At 40.3% G+C, this 16,074-nt stretch overlaps 1 long non-coding RNA gene across 1 annotated transcript; it reads right to left on the bottom strand.

The window, feature by feature from the left end:
• Positions 1-2,000: 2,000 nt before the first annotated feature.
• LOC138989475 (uncharacterized) lies at positions 2,001-12,895 on the bottom strand. The gene is made up of 5 exons (XR_011465773.1): positions 12,715-12,895; positions 11,501-11,562; positions 6,971-7,137; positions 6,117-6,519; positions 2,001-2,202 (listed from the first exon to the last, which is right to left on the bottom strand). It is a non-coding gene; the product is annotated as an uncharacterized lncRNA (long non-coding RNA).
• Positions 12,896-16,074: the final 3,179 nt, after the last annotated feature.

Here is a 16,074-nt window from a genome sequence, read left to right as displayed (position 1 = left end):
ACAAAATAAACTAGACAAACTCTTATTCAGTGATCCATCCAAAACTCTGGGATTTGTGACCAGCCTCACCCCATCTCCTTGACTTGATGGTAAGGCAGCTGAGCTCCAGTCAATGACACCCAAATTGCCATTAATGTGAAAGATTCAATTCTAGTGCTTAGAAACTGACAGTACTGAGAAACTATCATCCTAAACATTTCACAGTGACTTCCTGGTATACCACGATTGACATCATGATATGTCTTCACATGACTTAATAGTATGGTATTATCCTTACATCCATATTGATACTCGTGATTCAGTTCTTATTATGAGGTCTTAAGGGATAAAGATATTCTCTTGATTAATAATGCTGGGCTAGAACTGACCTTTTCAAATCCACTTTTATTCTAGTCATTGCTGCCGTGATACAGACAGAGGATACCTGGAATAAAACCCACTCTGGCTGAGTGCACAAAGGTCTTTGAACACATATTTAGTTCTAGTTTGGACAAAGATATGAAGAAGAAAATAGCCCCCTCTTGTTTCCACCAGCAGTCCCCCACATCACTGCCTTCAACACGGTTTCAAACAAGGGCTTTCCTCCCTTATTGAAAAGGCAATTAAGTAGAGCTTCACCAGAGAGGCCCGTACTTTGATTCTGGAACTATTACTTGAGCTTCTTTCTGTAGCATCCATCCTTGGACAATGAATGAACTAAGATTAATTTCTAGCTTACACAATGTCCCTTGCACAAGAATATGTTTGCACTCTAGAATATTGACACTGGCAAATCAAGCCAGACTTTTGGCAGGTTTCTTGGATAAACACTGCCAAGCTGGCTAACTTCCTATTCTAGTCTTTTTTGGAAAATACCTAGAACACTTTCCAAGAAATTAGTTTAGGTCAGTCAGAGTTTATTCTGGATAATACTGTTGGTTGTTGCATAAGAATCTAAGTCAGGATCGACTCCCTTTCAGACCCAAATCAGTTAATACTGATATATCACATGGGCTTTTTTGCTCAGAAGGTAATACAAGTTATATTTCCAAGAGACTCAAATTGGCCATGATCTCACTACTGACGCTGAGGCTTTGAGGGGACACTGATAATAAGAGAAACAGTACTCTCCAAATAATTTGGAAAGCTAAGGATTTCTCTGTGTCCACTCCTTTCCTGTATGGTGGAAGCAAGTATTCTAGTGGGGAAGACCACAAGAGGTCAATGGCTGAGTTTGAACCTGGTTCTCACAGTTACTAGCTGATTATAGGAGCTAGATCAGTGGGATACAGTGTTCTGTGGACCAAAGTTCATGTCCAGTTTCAACAAAGCTAAGGCTACTTGAAACTTCAGTTCATCATAAAATGGATGTTCCTAGTCTAACAACAATTTAATTATTTTGATAATTTTGATATCAAAGTTTTTAGTTGACAAAATTTTTTAAATTGGACATTATGTTCGAGAATCAATAATTTCCCAGTAATGTCAGTTACTGGACTGATTCTATGGTCATTATGCTGTAAATTTGTAATGGAAAGTAGTCACTTTCCACTTAGGTTAACTGAGGAACAATATTTACAGTTCTGCTAGACTCAGAGACTGCTGATAGTGATATTGTCATTGAGGATTTAATTTTATTTTTTCTACTTAGCAGTAATTTACTAAGGTAAAGAATTATCATATACCAGAAGATATAATTTTGATGAAACAATGCCACACACTGAAGCTTTGTGCACTGCTTTAAGAAAGTGCTTTCTATTTTTTAAAAAACAACTTAAAATTATTCTACATAAAATTAATGATTTTCACAGTCATAATGAGCTATCACACAATTTTACAGACTTTTCAAATTTCAACATGTAAACACATAAGTAGATTTTCTCTTTGTGTCTAGGATGCTTCCCTATATTTTGAAAGTGAATATTCAGTTATTGATAATAAACTCAACTAGTGTGTCCTGTTTAACTGTCATTACACAGATTAGATATTATTATACCTTGATGGTTCATATTATTGTTTATCAGAAATATTTCCAGAAATGTTAAAAAGCTTGAAGGTCTTCCAAAGGCTAAGGTTGAAGACCAACTCAAAGAGAAAATTTTGGTCAAATCTTTAGATTGAAATTAAGCTATGTAAGGCTGGGCAGGTTTTTTATCTTTTGAAGCTTTCTCTTCTTCATCTGAGAAAGTGGGACATCACTCCTTCTCTCCACTTCTTGCTTGACTGTTGCAAAGATAAGTAAGTGTTAGTCACTCAGTTGTGTCCAACTCTTCGTGACCCCATGGACTGTAGCCCACCAGGCTTCTCTGTCAATGGAATTCTCCAGGCAGGAATACTGGAGTGGGTTGCCATTTCCTTCTCCACGGGATCTTCCCAACCCAGGGATGGAACCCTGATCACTTGCATTGCAGGCAGATTCTTTACCCTCTGAGCCACCAGGGAAACCCTGGTGCTACACAATAAATGTGTAAGTTCTTATAAATTAAAGGTAAGTGCTAGACAATAAATGTATAAGTCCTTAAATGTTTATGTATACAAAATGTGCTATTCTGATTTATTTCAGAAACGCCAGCACATCTTCTGTCACACAAGCATAAGAACAAGGGCTGCGTGTTGGTGTAATTGATGCTTGTAGATGCTTTTTCCTCAAAATCTCCTTGCCAGGAACCCATCATTAAGCCACTTTTTGTAGTGCCGAGTGTGTTACTTTCTTCCCCAGACACAACCCACTTCCGGCTCTGACTGCTTCATGCTGGGTCTGTATAATTAACCTCAGTAGCGCTCTGTCTCGGGGCCACTCTTTACCATTCTGTCCAGAACACCAGGGCCAGGTTCATCTTCCAACAGATTTTTATCGTATCACCTTCAACTCAAATTCTGCTCCCCCACTGCTTAGATAAAGTCTGAACTGTCTTCAAAGTCCTTCCTAATTTGGTTCCAGCCTGCACATAGAATCTTACTACTTTCTTTCCTGGTCGGTATCAGATATTTTGTTTCCCCTTCACATGATTTTTTGCTTTTCTGAGTCAACATCTCTCTTTATACTGTGTCTTTGACATAAAATGCCCTTTCTCCTTTCCTCTGGACAGAAATCTTGCCGGTCAATTCACCTCATTCTCAGAGCTTGTATTTATATATAACCCATGTGTGTATTCATATGTGCGCAAGTACATATCTATAAATTTCACTTCATTCCAACTACATAAATAATACAGGCTCTTTTAAAAAATTAATATATAAAGCTATGAGGAAGAAAATAAAATTTATTGGACTCAATCTTAAGGCAACCACTATGAATATTCCAGTGACTTTCTTGTACTTCTATTTGTACAAATATATGTATATATTTGAAAAGATAGTGAAGTCGCTCAGTCATGTCCGACTCTTCCCAACACCATGGACTGTAGTCTGTCAGGCTCCTTTGTTCACTGGGATTATCCAGGCAGGAATACTGGAGTGGGTTGCCATTTTCTTCTTCAGGAGATCTTCCCAACCCAGGGATCAAACCCGGGTCTCCCACATTGCAAGCAGACTCTTTACTCTTGAGCCACAAGGGAAGCCTAATGTATATTTAGCTCAGTATATAATAAGATTATACCTGCTTATCATATTCACTTTTAGGTGTAAATAATGATTTGTTTTTGTTTTATTGCACAGCTTCCTCCTTATCCTCTTTTTCCACCATTTCCTCTAACAAACTCAGCTCAGGTAACTGATGTTAAAAACTTGCTGTATATTTTCCTTGATAACAAAACTTGATGTATATGTTATTCATCCTATGTGTACTATATGTTATAAGTCAATGTTTAAAGTAGTCTCATATTATAAATGTATAATGAAAATTCTTCCACTTAACACAGAACTAATGCATTAAAACTTATATCTATTTTCTTTGTTCACAAGCCACAGATAAATATAATCTTATATAAATGCATGCTTATTCTCATAGTTACCCTTTTTTTACCATCTTTATTTGCTTTCTTTTTTTCTCTATCTTCCTTTATTTGAGGTGTGGGCATTCATTCTCTTCCTCTAATTCATCCTTTTTGATGGCTGCATAATATTACATATACACATATCTCTCTCTATTTTACTAGCTACCTGTCGAAGGCTATCCATTTTGTTTCCAGTTTTTTGGTACCAAGATAATACTACAGTGAGCATGTATGTGTATGGTTTGTGTGTAGTGTGTGTGTGTGTGTGTGTGAATTCTTGATTTTAATTTGATATATTAGATTTCCAAGTCAAAAGAAATACATATTTCTGACTTTAATTGATATTAACAAGTTGCTTTCCAAAAGGCTGTAGAATTCATATTTTCATTAGCAATGCATCTTTATACATTTATCTGAGTCTTATCTGAGAATTAATGTGATTCTTTTACTGCCATTTTAATTTGCATTTTCACAACTACTATAGACTTCCTTTTTAGTGAATTGCCTATTTCTATCATTTGCTCACATTTAAATTCCATTGTCTTTTTCTAACTAGTATGTAAAAGCAATTTGTGTATTACTGTAGAAGGCAGCCTTCCAGAAAGGATCCCAGTGACTCTGCATGCTAGTATTCATGCTCTTACGTAATCCCCTCCTCTGAGTGTGGGCTCTGTCTAGTGATTTACTTCTAAAGATTAGTATACAGCAAAAGTGACAGGATGCCACTTCTGTGATTATGTCACAGAGACCATGACTTCCATTTTGCTCATACTCTTTCTGTGGCTCTTTTATGTGCTTTCTCTGATGGAGAGGGCCACCTGGCATGGAACTAAGGTCGCCTCCAGCCAAAGACCCGTGAGAAGCTGAGGCCCTTATTCCAATATTCCTCAAGGAAATAAATGCTGCAAACATTAATATAAGCTTGGCAGCAGATTCTTCCCCATTCAAGCCTTCAAATGAGACTGCAGCCTGGCTAACATCTTGACTGCAATCTTGTGAGGGACCCTAAAGCCGAGGACGCAGTTCATTTGTGCCTGGATTCCTGACCCATGGGCTTCCCTGATAGCTCAGCTGGTAAAAAATCCACCTGCAATGCAGGAGACCATGGTTTGATTCCTGGGTCAAAAAGATCCACTGGAGAAGGGATAGGCTACACACTCCAGTATTCTTGGGCTTCCCTTGTGGCTCAGCTGGTAAAGAATCCCCCTGCAACGCAGGAGACCTGGGTTTGATCCCTGGGTTGGAAAGATCCCCTGGAGAAGGGAATGGCTACCCACTCCAGTATTCTGGCCTGGAGAATTCCAAGGACTATATAGTCTATGGGGTTGCAAAGAGTTGGACATGACAGAGTGAGTTTTACTTTCACTTCTGGATCCACAGAAACTGTGAATAACAAAGGTGTATTGTTTTAAGCTGCTAAGTTTGGGGGTTATTTATTTTGCAGAATTAGATAACTAATACAATTACATATGCTAAATTTGGGGGGGCTATATATTGCAAATATGTTTCCTGATCTTGTGTTTATTGATTTTGTTTATGACATCTTTTTCTTAAACATCTATTTTTTCTTATGACATCTATTAAGTTAATACAGGATTAAACTTTTTACATAATTTATTATGTCTATTCTTTTCTTGGCTTTTAGACTTGACAGAGTATTAGGGTTGGGATAGGATTAGATTTAGGGTTATTAGGTCACTCCAACTCTCTAAGGATGGAAATAAACATGTTAGCTACAGATTTTCTTTTAAACATGTTTTAGAGTTCTTTCTTCTGGATTTTATGTTGGCAAAAAGTTTCCCAGTTTCCTAGTTCTTGCTTTCTTCTTTAATTTTTAAAAAATAAGGTAACATCTTTAGGTACAATTATTAGATAATAAATCACTCTCTCTTGGAAAACAATATTACTTTCTGTGCTGTAGGCAATCACAGCAAATATTGGGGGTTAAGTTGTAAAGTCAAAAAGGAAAGTGATAATCATGTTTTTTTCAAAGTAATTCTAGAGAATTTCTTAAATTGAACATAGACTGCATGTGGTTTGGCATAAAAGTTCCTCTAAGATAAAACACACAATAACGTACAGGATATAACACAGTGTAAACATGCAAAATATAATCCTACAGGGTATTAAATTATGGGATAGTAAGATAAGAAGAAGGATGCATTTAACAAAGCAGGAGGAACAATGATGGTGAATACTCACCATGCATCCTGGGTATTCTTGCCCAGCTCTGATAGTAATAACGTTGATCACCATGATGACTGATGCTGACAACAAAGATGAGTTCACTGTCTGTGAGATGAGATTTGAGATGATAAAGATTGGTGTAGTACACACTCCAGGGATTCATTTTCTTCCTCCTGGACAACACTATTGTAGGTCATGTGAGCAGTGAAGAGACTGGCAGGCAGAATTGCTCTTAAGATTTAAATTGTTATTTTCTCAGCTCTCACTTTTCTTCTTGCTCTCTCTTTAGTAGCTCATCTATAATTAATTTCATGGAAGTCAGACACACATTTATGCTTTTCCCCTGTATGTGGTATAAGCAGTTCAGCTGACTCCAAGCGATAGTCAGTTGACAGATTTCAGTGTCGGTGACAACATCCTGCAAAATGGAAGAAAAAAGTTCATCTGTGGTGTTCACACTTGGAGGAGAATTTGCTTGTTTTATTTTGTTTGGTTTCAATTTCTATTCAGTAGGAGGAAAACCAATTTATACTTTATGGTTATAATACATGGAAATCTGGATTAACTGATATGATATTTCTACAGCAACTTACTCCAGGGTTTTTTTTCACTTCTTACAAATTGACATGCTAGGTTACTGCTCGGGTGAACTGAGGTTGGGGAAATGGTCAGTGTAAGTTCTCTGAGATACTGAGACATGATGTGGAAGATAAAACCAATGGAACATCTCACTTTCATGGGAGGAGGGTCTCATTTTCAAATGCAAGGTGCAAAGTAGGAAAGGGATGCGAATAAGATCATCTGTACCATTTTTCTAGACCACATAAAATGTGTTAATATACAACATTGTTTTTCTCTTTCTGACTTACTTCACTCTATGATGCTGTCTAAGTCCATCCACATCTCTACAAATGATCGTTTCATTCTTTTTATGGCTGAGTAATATTCCATGTGTATATGTCTCACATCTTCTTTATCCATTCCTCTGTTGATGGACGTTTAAGTTGCTTCCATGTCCTGGCTACTGTAAGTAGTGCTGCAGTGAAAGAGAAAACAAATGTATGAACACCAGTGGGGGGAAGGGGCAGGGTGTGATGGACTGGGATGTACTGGGATTGACATATGTACACTGTTGATACTATGGATAAAGCAGATAACTCATGAGAACCTCCTGTCTAGCTCAGGGAACCCTACTCAATGCTCTGTGGAGAACTAAATGGGAAGAAAATCCCCCAAATGGGAAGGAAATCCAAAAAAGAGGGGATCCACACACACATATATATGTATAGCTGATTCACTTTGCCATTCAGCAGAAACACTGTAAAGCAACTACACCCCAATTAAAAAGCAATTTTTTACAAAAAGAAAGGGATGTGAGAGCATCCCAGTGTAGAGATTTGGAGAGCTCCAATTTGATGAGATAGGTAAGGGAGTCAGAAGTGTGGGGGGAGTTTTGAGGGGAAAATTGGAATATGAGTTGACTAGGGAAACAGAGAAGATGGACAGGCTGTTCCACTCCAAGCTCCCAGCTGAAGATGAGGACCATATTTCCATGGAGACTATCATCTGCCCAGTTGGGGGATACTTTCTCTAGTAGTGTAGCAGCCTGGATTTAGGACTGGGAAGGCCTTCATTTCAGGAAAAATATTTAGGAAGGACAAAGCAGAAACCTGAAGAGAGAACAAACTTGCAAATACTAAGGTGTTAATACACAAAGGTAAGATTGACTAAAAAGTGAGAAGTATATGTCCCTAAGGCAGTGGGACCAGGCCCTCATGTTGAGGCCCTGGGGATCCTGACTATGTGGAGCCCAGTGATCATGAAGCTGCAAGTATTCGTGTCATCAACGAAAGCTTAATGTGGAGTCGATCATTCTTACAGTCTATTGTCAACATTCTATTGGAAATGTTAGTTGGGAATTTTTATGACCCCACATAGAAGTTCCTGTTCTACTTTTTGCACACAGGGAAGGCTAAGCCACAAGCTGACTTGATGAGAAAGAGTCCTATTTCCTCGTGGGAATAGAGGGGCCTCTAATAGTGGTCCACTTCCACTTTCCGCAGATTTTTAACAGGTTAAGTCAAGCTTCAAGCAAATTCTCAGGGAACAGAGCCATAGTTGTGTGACTCACCCAAGAAAAAACTTATGCCAGGCATGCTAGAGCAGATGTCTTACCCCAGCCAATGGGCAGTATATTTTCAGTCAAGATTTAGAAAAGACATGCGAAGAAGACCTCTGCTTCTCTGGGTCACACAACACAAAGGTTAATAAACATCTTTGCTTTTAATAGACGGCATGGGAGAACAGGAAACCAAGCACTGGCTTTAGTTTTTGACATTTACTTTCTATGGGATTTCCAGGAAATTCCTGCACTTAGAGGCTGAATGTTGCAACAACTTTCTTAGACTCTAAAGTCTCTCTCCCAGAAATAACCAGTGTCTCCCACTGGTTGTAGACAATGAGATAGTCTTTCCTAAGACACAGTGCTTGTCTTTCCTAAGACACAGTGCTTGGCACATAATAGCATTCAGTAAAAGCTGACTCTTGCATGGGCCTGTTTATCTTCTGTAAAATGCAGTTCTTAGGTTCATATCTTTTCCACCTCTGGAATTCTAAGATTCTGCAATGGAAACAATTTTTGGTTATTGTACCATACCTAGGATAAGCAGTCATTTTCTGGAAAAATATAGGTAGCAATAGTTTTGGCTTTGCATGTCAGACAGCCTTCATCATGACTACCCACTCTGGCACTGCAACATGGAAGCGGCCATAGACAACACTTAAAAGAACAGGCGTGGCTGTCTTCCAGCAAAACATTATTTACAAAACTAGAGCCATGGCCTAGATTCGGCCCACAGGAAATAATGTGTTGACCTCTGTTTCATAGAATAAAAAATGTGGACTAAAGAAGTGAAAAGCAATTTTTGATGGAAAAAAAGTACACAGGAAATCATGTACTGCAAAACTGTATAAGCTTATGGTACATTTAACTCAAAAACTTTTTTTTGTAATGAGCATATGAAAGAAAGCAGATGTTCTACAACAAAGGTGGATAATAGAAATACAATAAACAGAGTCAGACACAACTTAGCAACTAAACCACCAAACAGCTCTCACAAACTTAAACATTTATAAATATTTTACTGGCATAAATATGGAAAATAAGTGAAATGGAAAACAATGGCCCAGAAATTCCCTTTTGCTACAAGTTGAGAGAAGGCAAGAAGATAGCAATCATGCAAATAGCATGAGAGGCCCAGATTGTAGCTAAAAGCTAATGTTGCATTTGATTCCGTAATTAAGGAGACAGTTATGCATTAAACTGGCTCAAACACTTGCAGGGTGATTGCTCAACCTTCTAATCACATTCAATCTGATCTGGTCGTCTGAATATTACAATGACTGGATTGAGGGCTGTTTTCCTTATGAAGTTGGCTCAATGACTAGCAACCAGTCCTTCATGGTATCTGGAAATCTTAACAAGGAATATCAAACTGTATGATAAGCCCAACTTGAAGTTATGTCAAGGAAAGAAAAAGAAGAAAAATACAATGAATAAAGAAAAAGAGATAAGCAAGGCACAAAGGAAGAAATACTAGTGGAGCACCAGCAAAGAGTAGGGTCCAGATGCCTCATAGAGACATTCAGTGCAGGGGTATTGTGAGAAATCGCTGCCTGTAGCAACCACTATGCATCTCCCTGGCCCCGCTACAGATGTCTGCGTGTCACAACCGCCTTTTCCTCCCTGCCAGGTCTCCCCTAGGTGGTTCTCTTAACTAGAGTTTATTCATCTAAAAAAGAGCAAACAGGATAATATTTGAGCAAATAATTGACTCACAGTATTTTTCCATCTTCTCATTTCAAGCCTTCTAACACTTTGCTTGCATCAGGGATTTTGCACACCAGAAAACTTGACATCAAAGGCCTTTTTGGCTTTTTGTGAAAGCTCAACCCCTCTGAAGAAATTGTGCCAGGTGTCCCAGAGAGGAAAGAGAGACAAGATGGTGACTTTCAAGGGGAAGAGAGATTTCCCAAAATGGTACTAGAGGGTCAGCACCTCTCTAATGTGGGGCTCACCCGCTGCTCCTTGACAGAAGCTTGGGGAGAGAACAGGCCCAAGGATGATAGCGGACAGCATCTGGGAAAGGTGGCCCTCAGCCGAAGGGGCTCCTTCCCCAGCTCCAGGGAGAACCAGAGGATGGCCTCAGGGGCCAATGGCCCCAGCTGGGCTGAAACAACACACATCACGGCAGCAGCCAGCAAGGAACCTGTGGCCCATGACCAGAGGGACAAACCTGTGTCCTTGAGCAATATGTTAAGTTCCTTTGCCCAGGTCCTGAAAGTAGGGAGTCCCAATAATGATTGAAATTGTATTTCCCTCCAGCCTTGATGGAGGAGGGCTCAGGGCAGATTTAAGCTGATTTAAAGATATGAAGAAACAATGATTCCTGCAAAATATCATCTGTGGGCTGATATTCATACACCAACAAATGTTTGGGAATGGGGGGAGGCGGGAAAGAAGAGGGGCTTATGTTCCACTTGGCACAGTCTCTGATGCAGAACTAGCAAGCTTCCTGAGGTACTTATTAGGTGTGTGGGGGCAGTGTGACCGCAGTGGCTGGGAAAGAGCAGAGGGGTGCTTTATAAATCCTGCAGCGGGTAAATGAATGCCCAGAAAAACAGAGAGTGGGTGGAGTAACATAATTGAAAACAGCTGAACTGCGAAGTGGGCCTAATTTTTTTCTGAACTAAGAATGAGTAAAATGTCTTTTCAAGAACTGGGTATAAAAATGGAACCAGGAGATAAAGAAAACCCACTATATTTAGTTGTTCACACACACACACACAGTTAATATAGTAGCCCGGCGATGCATTAAGAAAATCTCCTCTGGTACTTGTCATAGCTTGCCTAGTTGTGTGATGATCCAGCCCTTGGAGATGGGGTAACAAAAGGCCTCCTGACCTAAGAGCCTGTGGGCCCGTCTGATGGGAAAGCATAACCCCTCAGAGGGCTCAAAAGGGCTTCTGGCTGCAAAGGCTGTGCCTTTTGGAGAAAAGCACATGGAGTGGAAGGGCGGAGGGCGCCTCTGCCCCAGCAGGCCAGGTTGGCTGGGGCAGCCCTGGGCTAGGCTTGTGCTGTGGGCTAGTCTCACACCTACTTTCTCATCCACCTCTTCTTTCAGGGAGATCAAAGGGATACAGGTAGTGAGTCACCAGGTTAATCAACAATTGGTGTTATCTTCAACATTGTATAAAATACTCCACTCATACTCTGAGTAAGAAGTAATTCCTGCCAAGCAAGTGGTCCAGCAGTCATTCAAATTCTGGATCCAGAACTCACTGACTCCCCTGCTCTTTGTTCCTCGGCTTTCTACAAGCACAGCAGTGATGGCTCTTACCTGCACTCCTTGGGTGTGGCACCAGCTGCGCGCCTCCATCAGTGGCACTGAGCCCTTGTGACCTGTTAATGACATGCAGGGTCAATGATAATTCATTTTTTTTAAAACTTTACAAATTGTATTAGTTTTGCCAAATATCAAAATGAATCCGCCACAGGTATACATGTGTTCCCCATCCTGAACCCTCCACCCTCCTCCCTCCCCATACCATCCCTCTGGGTTGTCCCAGAGCGCCAGCCCCAAGCATCCAGTATCGTGCATCAAACCTGGACTAGCAACTCATTTCATACATGATATTATACATGTTTCAATGCCATCCTCCCAAATCTTCCCACCCTCTCCCTCTCCAACAGAGTCCATAAGACTGTTCTATACATCAGTGTCTCTTTTGCATAATTCATTTTTAAATGTCACATAAAGAAAGGAGGGAATCACATAAAGGCGAAAAATAGTTTCTCTAGAAACAACAATTAAGAAGGTCTAATACTTAGCACCCTAGAAATACAATTTTACTTGTTGTTATGTTGATATACCCATTCTTAAGGCCCAGTTCTGGGATGGGGTGTCCAGTAGGTTGGGCAGGCTTTGAAAAGAGGGATCCAGACAAAGCCACTGATTCACTTTTATAAAATTACATGAATTAAATAATAATAGGAGAAAATAGCCATAAAGATGAGAAAACAACAAAATGCTTTTTTATTCTATTTGAAAAATTACAATTAGTACACAAGAATTAGCCACTATATGCAAATACTGTTATTACATTTTCTCTTTCCTTATGCACACATTCTAATTTTTTTCCCTACAAAAATTGATTGCCATGTTTGTGGTCTTGAAATCACTGTGGTTTCTGAAATCCTGTTCAGAAGAAGCAATACATTTTCCTATTTGTGCAGTCTGAGCCAAGCAAAAACAAAGGAACTAAGTCAAATTATTCCATTTCCTTTTTTATAAAATATACTGGAAAATTAGCAAAATGCCATAGATATGGTCTACCCTTTGTTCACTGGTTTAATCACTCAGTCAATAAGCATTTAATGAGCGTCTAATACATCTTAGGCACTGGGAAAGCAGAAGTCAATCAAACATTGGTTCCTGCCCACATGAAGCTGAATTTAGTAGAGTTGGTGGACAGATCAACAAAGAATTGGAATAATATTTTGAAATACTATGAGAAGTCTTTTTCTTTCTCAGAAAATCTTTTTTTTTTTTACCTTGTGATTCTTTCACCATTTATCCAGACCAAGAGATGAAGGTTGACTGCCCCTAAAGAAAAGACACAAAAGGATCCAGTCAGAACAGAGCCCAATTTCTGGCTGAGAATATAAAAAGCAAGCCTTGAAAGCTTTGAGTTCTAAGAGCCTGGCGCTTAGGGGAGGAGAGAAGCTGGGGGGTAGCTTTTGTTGTATTTATTTATTTATTTTTGAATGCTAAAACCTTGGTTCTGACTCAATAGAGTAAAGCCCGAAAGACTAGCCAGTTTTTTTTACCAAAAGCCAGAGAGTGGGACAAAATGCATGATGACAAGAACAACTTTCCAGCCTCAGAGGAGACAAGGCCTTTTCTAAGAAGGAGCTTTGAAAGGATGGAGAAAAGAGAACTACCCTGTTGAGATGCAAATGCGGGGTCTGCTAAAACCACTGCCGGGGGTGGAGGCTGTGGGAGGGAGCTTCTAGGAGCCCTTAGGGGGCTGCCCCACTTTTTTCCTGCTGGCCTTCTCTTTGATCATTGCTCATGCTCAACTACTTGTTAAGTCTTTTTAATATTGCCCTTACACTATAGAATTTGGGTGGTTTTATCCAGGGGTGTTAGAGAATATGACCCACAGTTTTGAAAGAACTCCAGTGAGGATGAAGAGGAAGGACAGGAGGAGAAAAGACCAGAGACGCGCAGAGACTCTTAGAGGCCGCTGCCAGGGCACCAGGAGGGAGCAGTGGTCCAGAAGGCCAGCAGCACCACCCTGCTTTCCGCTGTCCCCTTCTGAAGGAGGCCAGGGAGGGGAAGGATCAGGACTGTGCCCAGGGTTCCAGCACATGTCTGGGTGGTGCCATCACCAGTAGACTATGAAGGAGTAGGAGTAGGTCAAGGAATTCAGTTTTCATCCAAGCAGGTCATGAAATCTCAAGAAATCCTTGAGAACTCAGAGAAATGTGAACTGGTTGATAGTGTGGGAAGTGAGGAAGACCTGAAGCTAGTGGAACAAATGGACCCACTGTGCTTAGTAATGAATTGTGATGCCCCTCGGGGAGGTGTCTCTGGGGTTCCATTGGAGGCTCTGCCCTTGGCCTATATTTTTCAAGAACTTGGATGTAGACACCAAAGACATACTCATCCAGAGAGTGTAGGATGCAAATTCTGAAGAAATAGCTATTATGATAAATGATAAAATGAAAAATTCAGAAGGCTGAAGCAAGTGTTTGAAAATAACAGGATGACACTGAACAGAATAAATAGAAAGTCCTGTGTTTAGGTTTAAAGTAAAGTGACGAGGCCACTTAGAAAATGTGAAGCCCGGCTTGGCAGCATTTGCTCTGAACAATGACATGAGGGTTTTAGTTGTCCTCAAGATGTTGTGAAAAAACAGCATGATGCTGCCACTTAAAGGCAGCTCCATCTCTATGTGGGATGAGTTGCAGTTGAGAAGATCTACTTCGTAGCAAGATGCCTCAGTTGTCCCAAACTAACATCTTTTTTTGAGAAGTTTAAAAGAGTATCAAATTAAAAACTGAGGTTTTTGGCCACCCATTCCAAAAATGAGAGGCAGGGACCAGCTCTTCACTTGGTAATTTTATGTCCCTGATTGAGTCATCCAGAGACAGCTAGTGGTGGTGGTTTAGTCCCCAAGTTACGTCCGTCTCTTTTGAGACCCCATGGTCTGTAGCTAGTCGGGCTCTTCTGTCCGTGGGATGTTCCACACAAGGATACTGGAGTGGGTTGCCATTTCCATCTCCAGGGGATCTTCCCGACCCTGGGATCGACCCCATCTCCCGCATTGGCAGGTGGGTTTTTTACCGCTGAGGCACCGGGGAAGCCAGAGACAGCGAGTGCTCACTGACTGTCCATGTGCTGACACTTTCCAGAGGACTTTCACGTGAGCCAGAGACTTGTCACTGAGTTCTGGTAGTTAAGAATGAGAGCAGAAGGGATACGGCTCTTCTGACCTAGGATCTGAGCAGTCAGTGTGCGTTCTCCATCCGTCTCCTGCCCTGCAGGATGCCCCTGGAGTCTCATAGTGAGATGTTCGCAGCAAAAGATGGAGAGAGCCTGGACTCTTGAGTCACTGGATGACAGACAGCCGTGCTGACCCACATACTTCACATGACTAAAACATAAACCTTTGCGTTTGTCAAGCTCCTGGATTTAGGAGTGTGTCCGCTGCTGCCGCCGGCATAACCTAATCCTAATAGTGCTTACCCTTGAGCATCCCTGGTCTCTGCCTAAGTGTGTCGGTGGTGCAGAACCATTATGCTCCTCTTCAGCGAACTTTCAGGAACCTCACCCTGGAGTCCAGCTCAGAGCACTTTGATGGATAAATGCTATAGTCACATACAAAAGGAATGGGTAATGTGGCTGGAGGAAACCATTTTTTAATCTATATAATGTATATTTCAAGGAAAGTTTGTTTATTCTAAGACATAAAGACATTCATTCATGAAATTCAATATATCTCTTGACTTTTCCCATCTAACGTTTTTATATAGGGTAAGGGTTTTGACTAGATGCCAGCCTGGGTCCCTTTCAGTTCTATGAAGTAAAGCTGAAATAATGTAAGAACTGGAGGAAATCTAGGAGTGTATCTAACTGTACTAATGCCAGATTTTATAGATAAGGAAACTGAGCCCGACGAAGGTTAAGATATTTGTTCCAGACCCCTTAAATCTCTGGATTTCATTTTCACTTCTCTTTCTAGTACATTGCCTTAAAAGTATGGTACTTTAAAATGAACAAGCCAACAATAACAAAAAGCTCTGATCCTTTTTACCTTAAAGGTGAACTAATTCCTTTATCTGGGATCCCTTTAATCTATATGACTCCATGATGAGGGAAGGAAATGTCTCCTTAGTATCAAAGAGAAGGAATAGAGACTGGCAGATGGAAGAAGGGAATTGTGAACATAATTTCAGGAACTACACATACCTTTCTTGGCCTCAAACTCCTGACCTTTTTTTTTTTTCCTGCAAGCCCTCCTCCTACTACAAGTAGACACATACTGCAAAATCAGCATAGAACAGAGTCCTTACCTTTTTCTCCTTCCACTTTAAATTTATCTAGTGCAGTGATATTTTTTTAGTTCAATTCAATTATAAAAATTATACTTATTATTTCAACCTCAAAATATTCTTATTTCAAGTTTCTTTCCATATTCTCCACCACCTAGTTTTAACCTTCTGGTGAGAAGCTGAAAACAAAGGGAATCTGCCAAATTATTAGAATAATTACTCCTAGCATGAGAGCATCCAGGAGCTGGTATTGACAATTGCCAAACTCTACATCTCTCAGGGTCTCTGGTCAGCTCCATCATGGACAGTTGGGGCCCAGCCTGTCCTTACTATGTTGGGGATTGCATTTCTCAG

Source organism: Bos mutus, chromosome 10, assembly GCF_027580195.1.
Source record: "Bos mutus isolate GX-2022 chromosome 10, NWIPB_WYAK_1.1, whole genome shotgun sequence".
NCBI classification, from domain to species: Eukaryota; Metazoa; Chordata; class Mammalia; order Artiodactyla; family Bovidae; genus Bos; species Bos mutus.
Note: the sequence above shows the minus strand (reverse complement) of the source record. Positions and strands in the feature narration are given on the sequence as shown.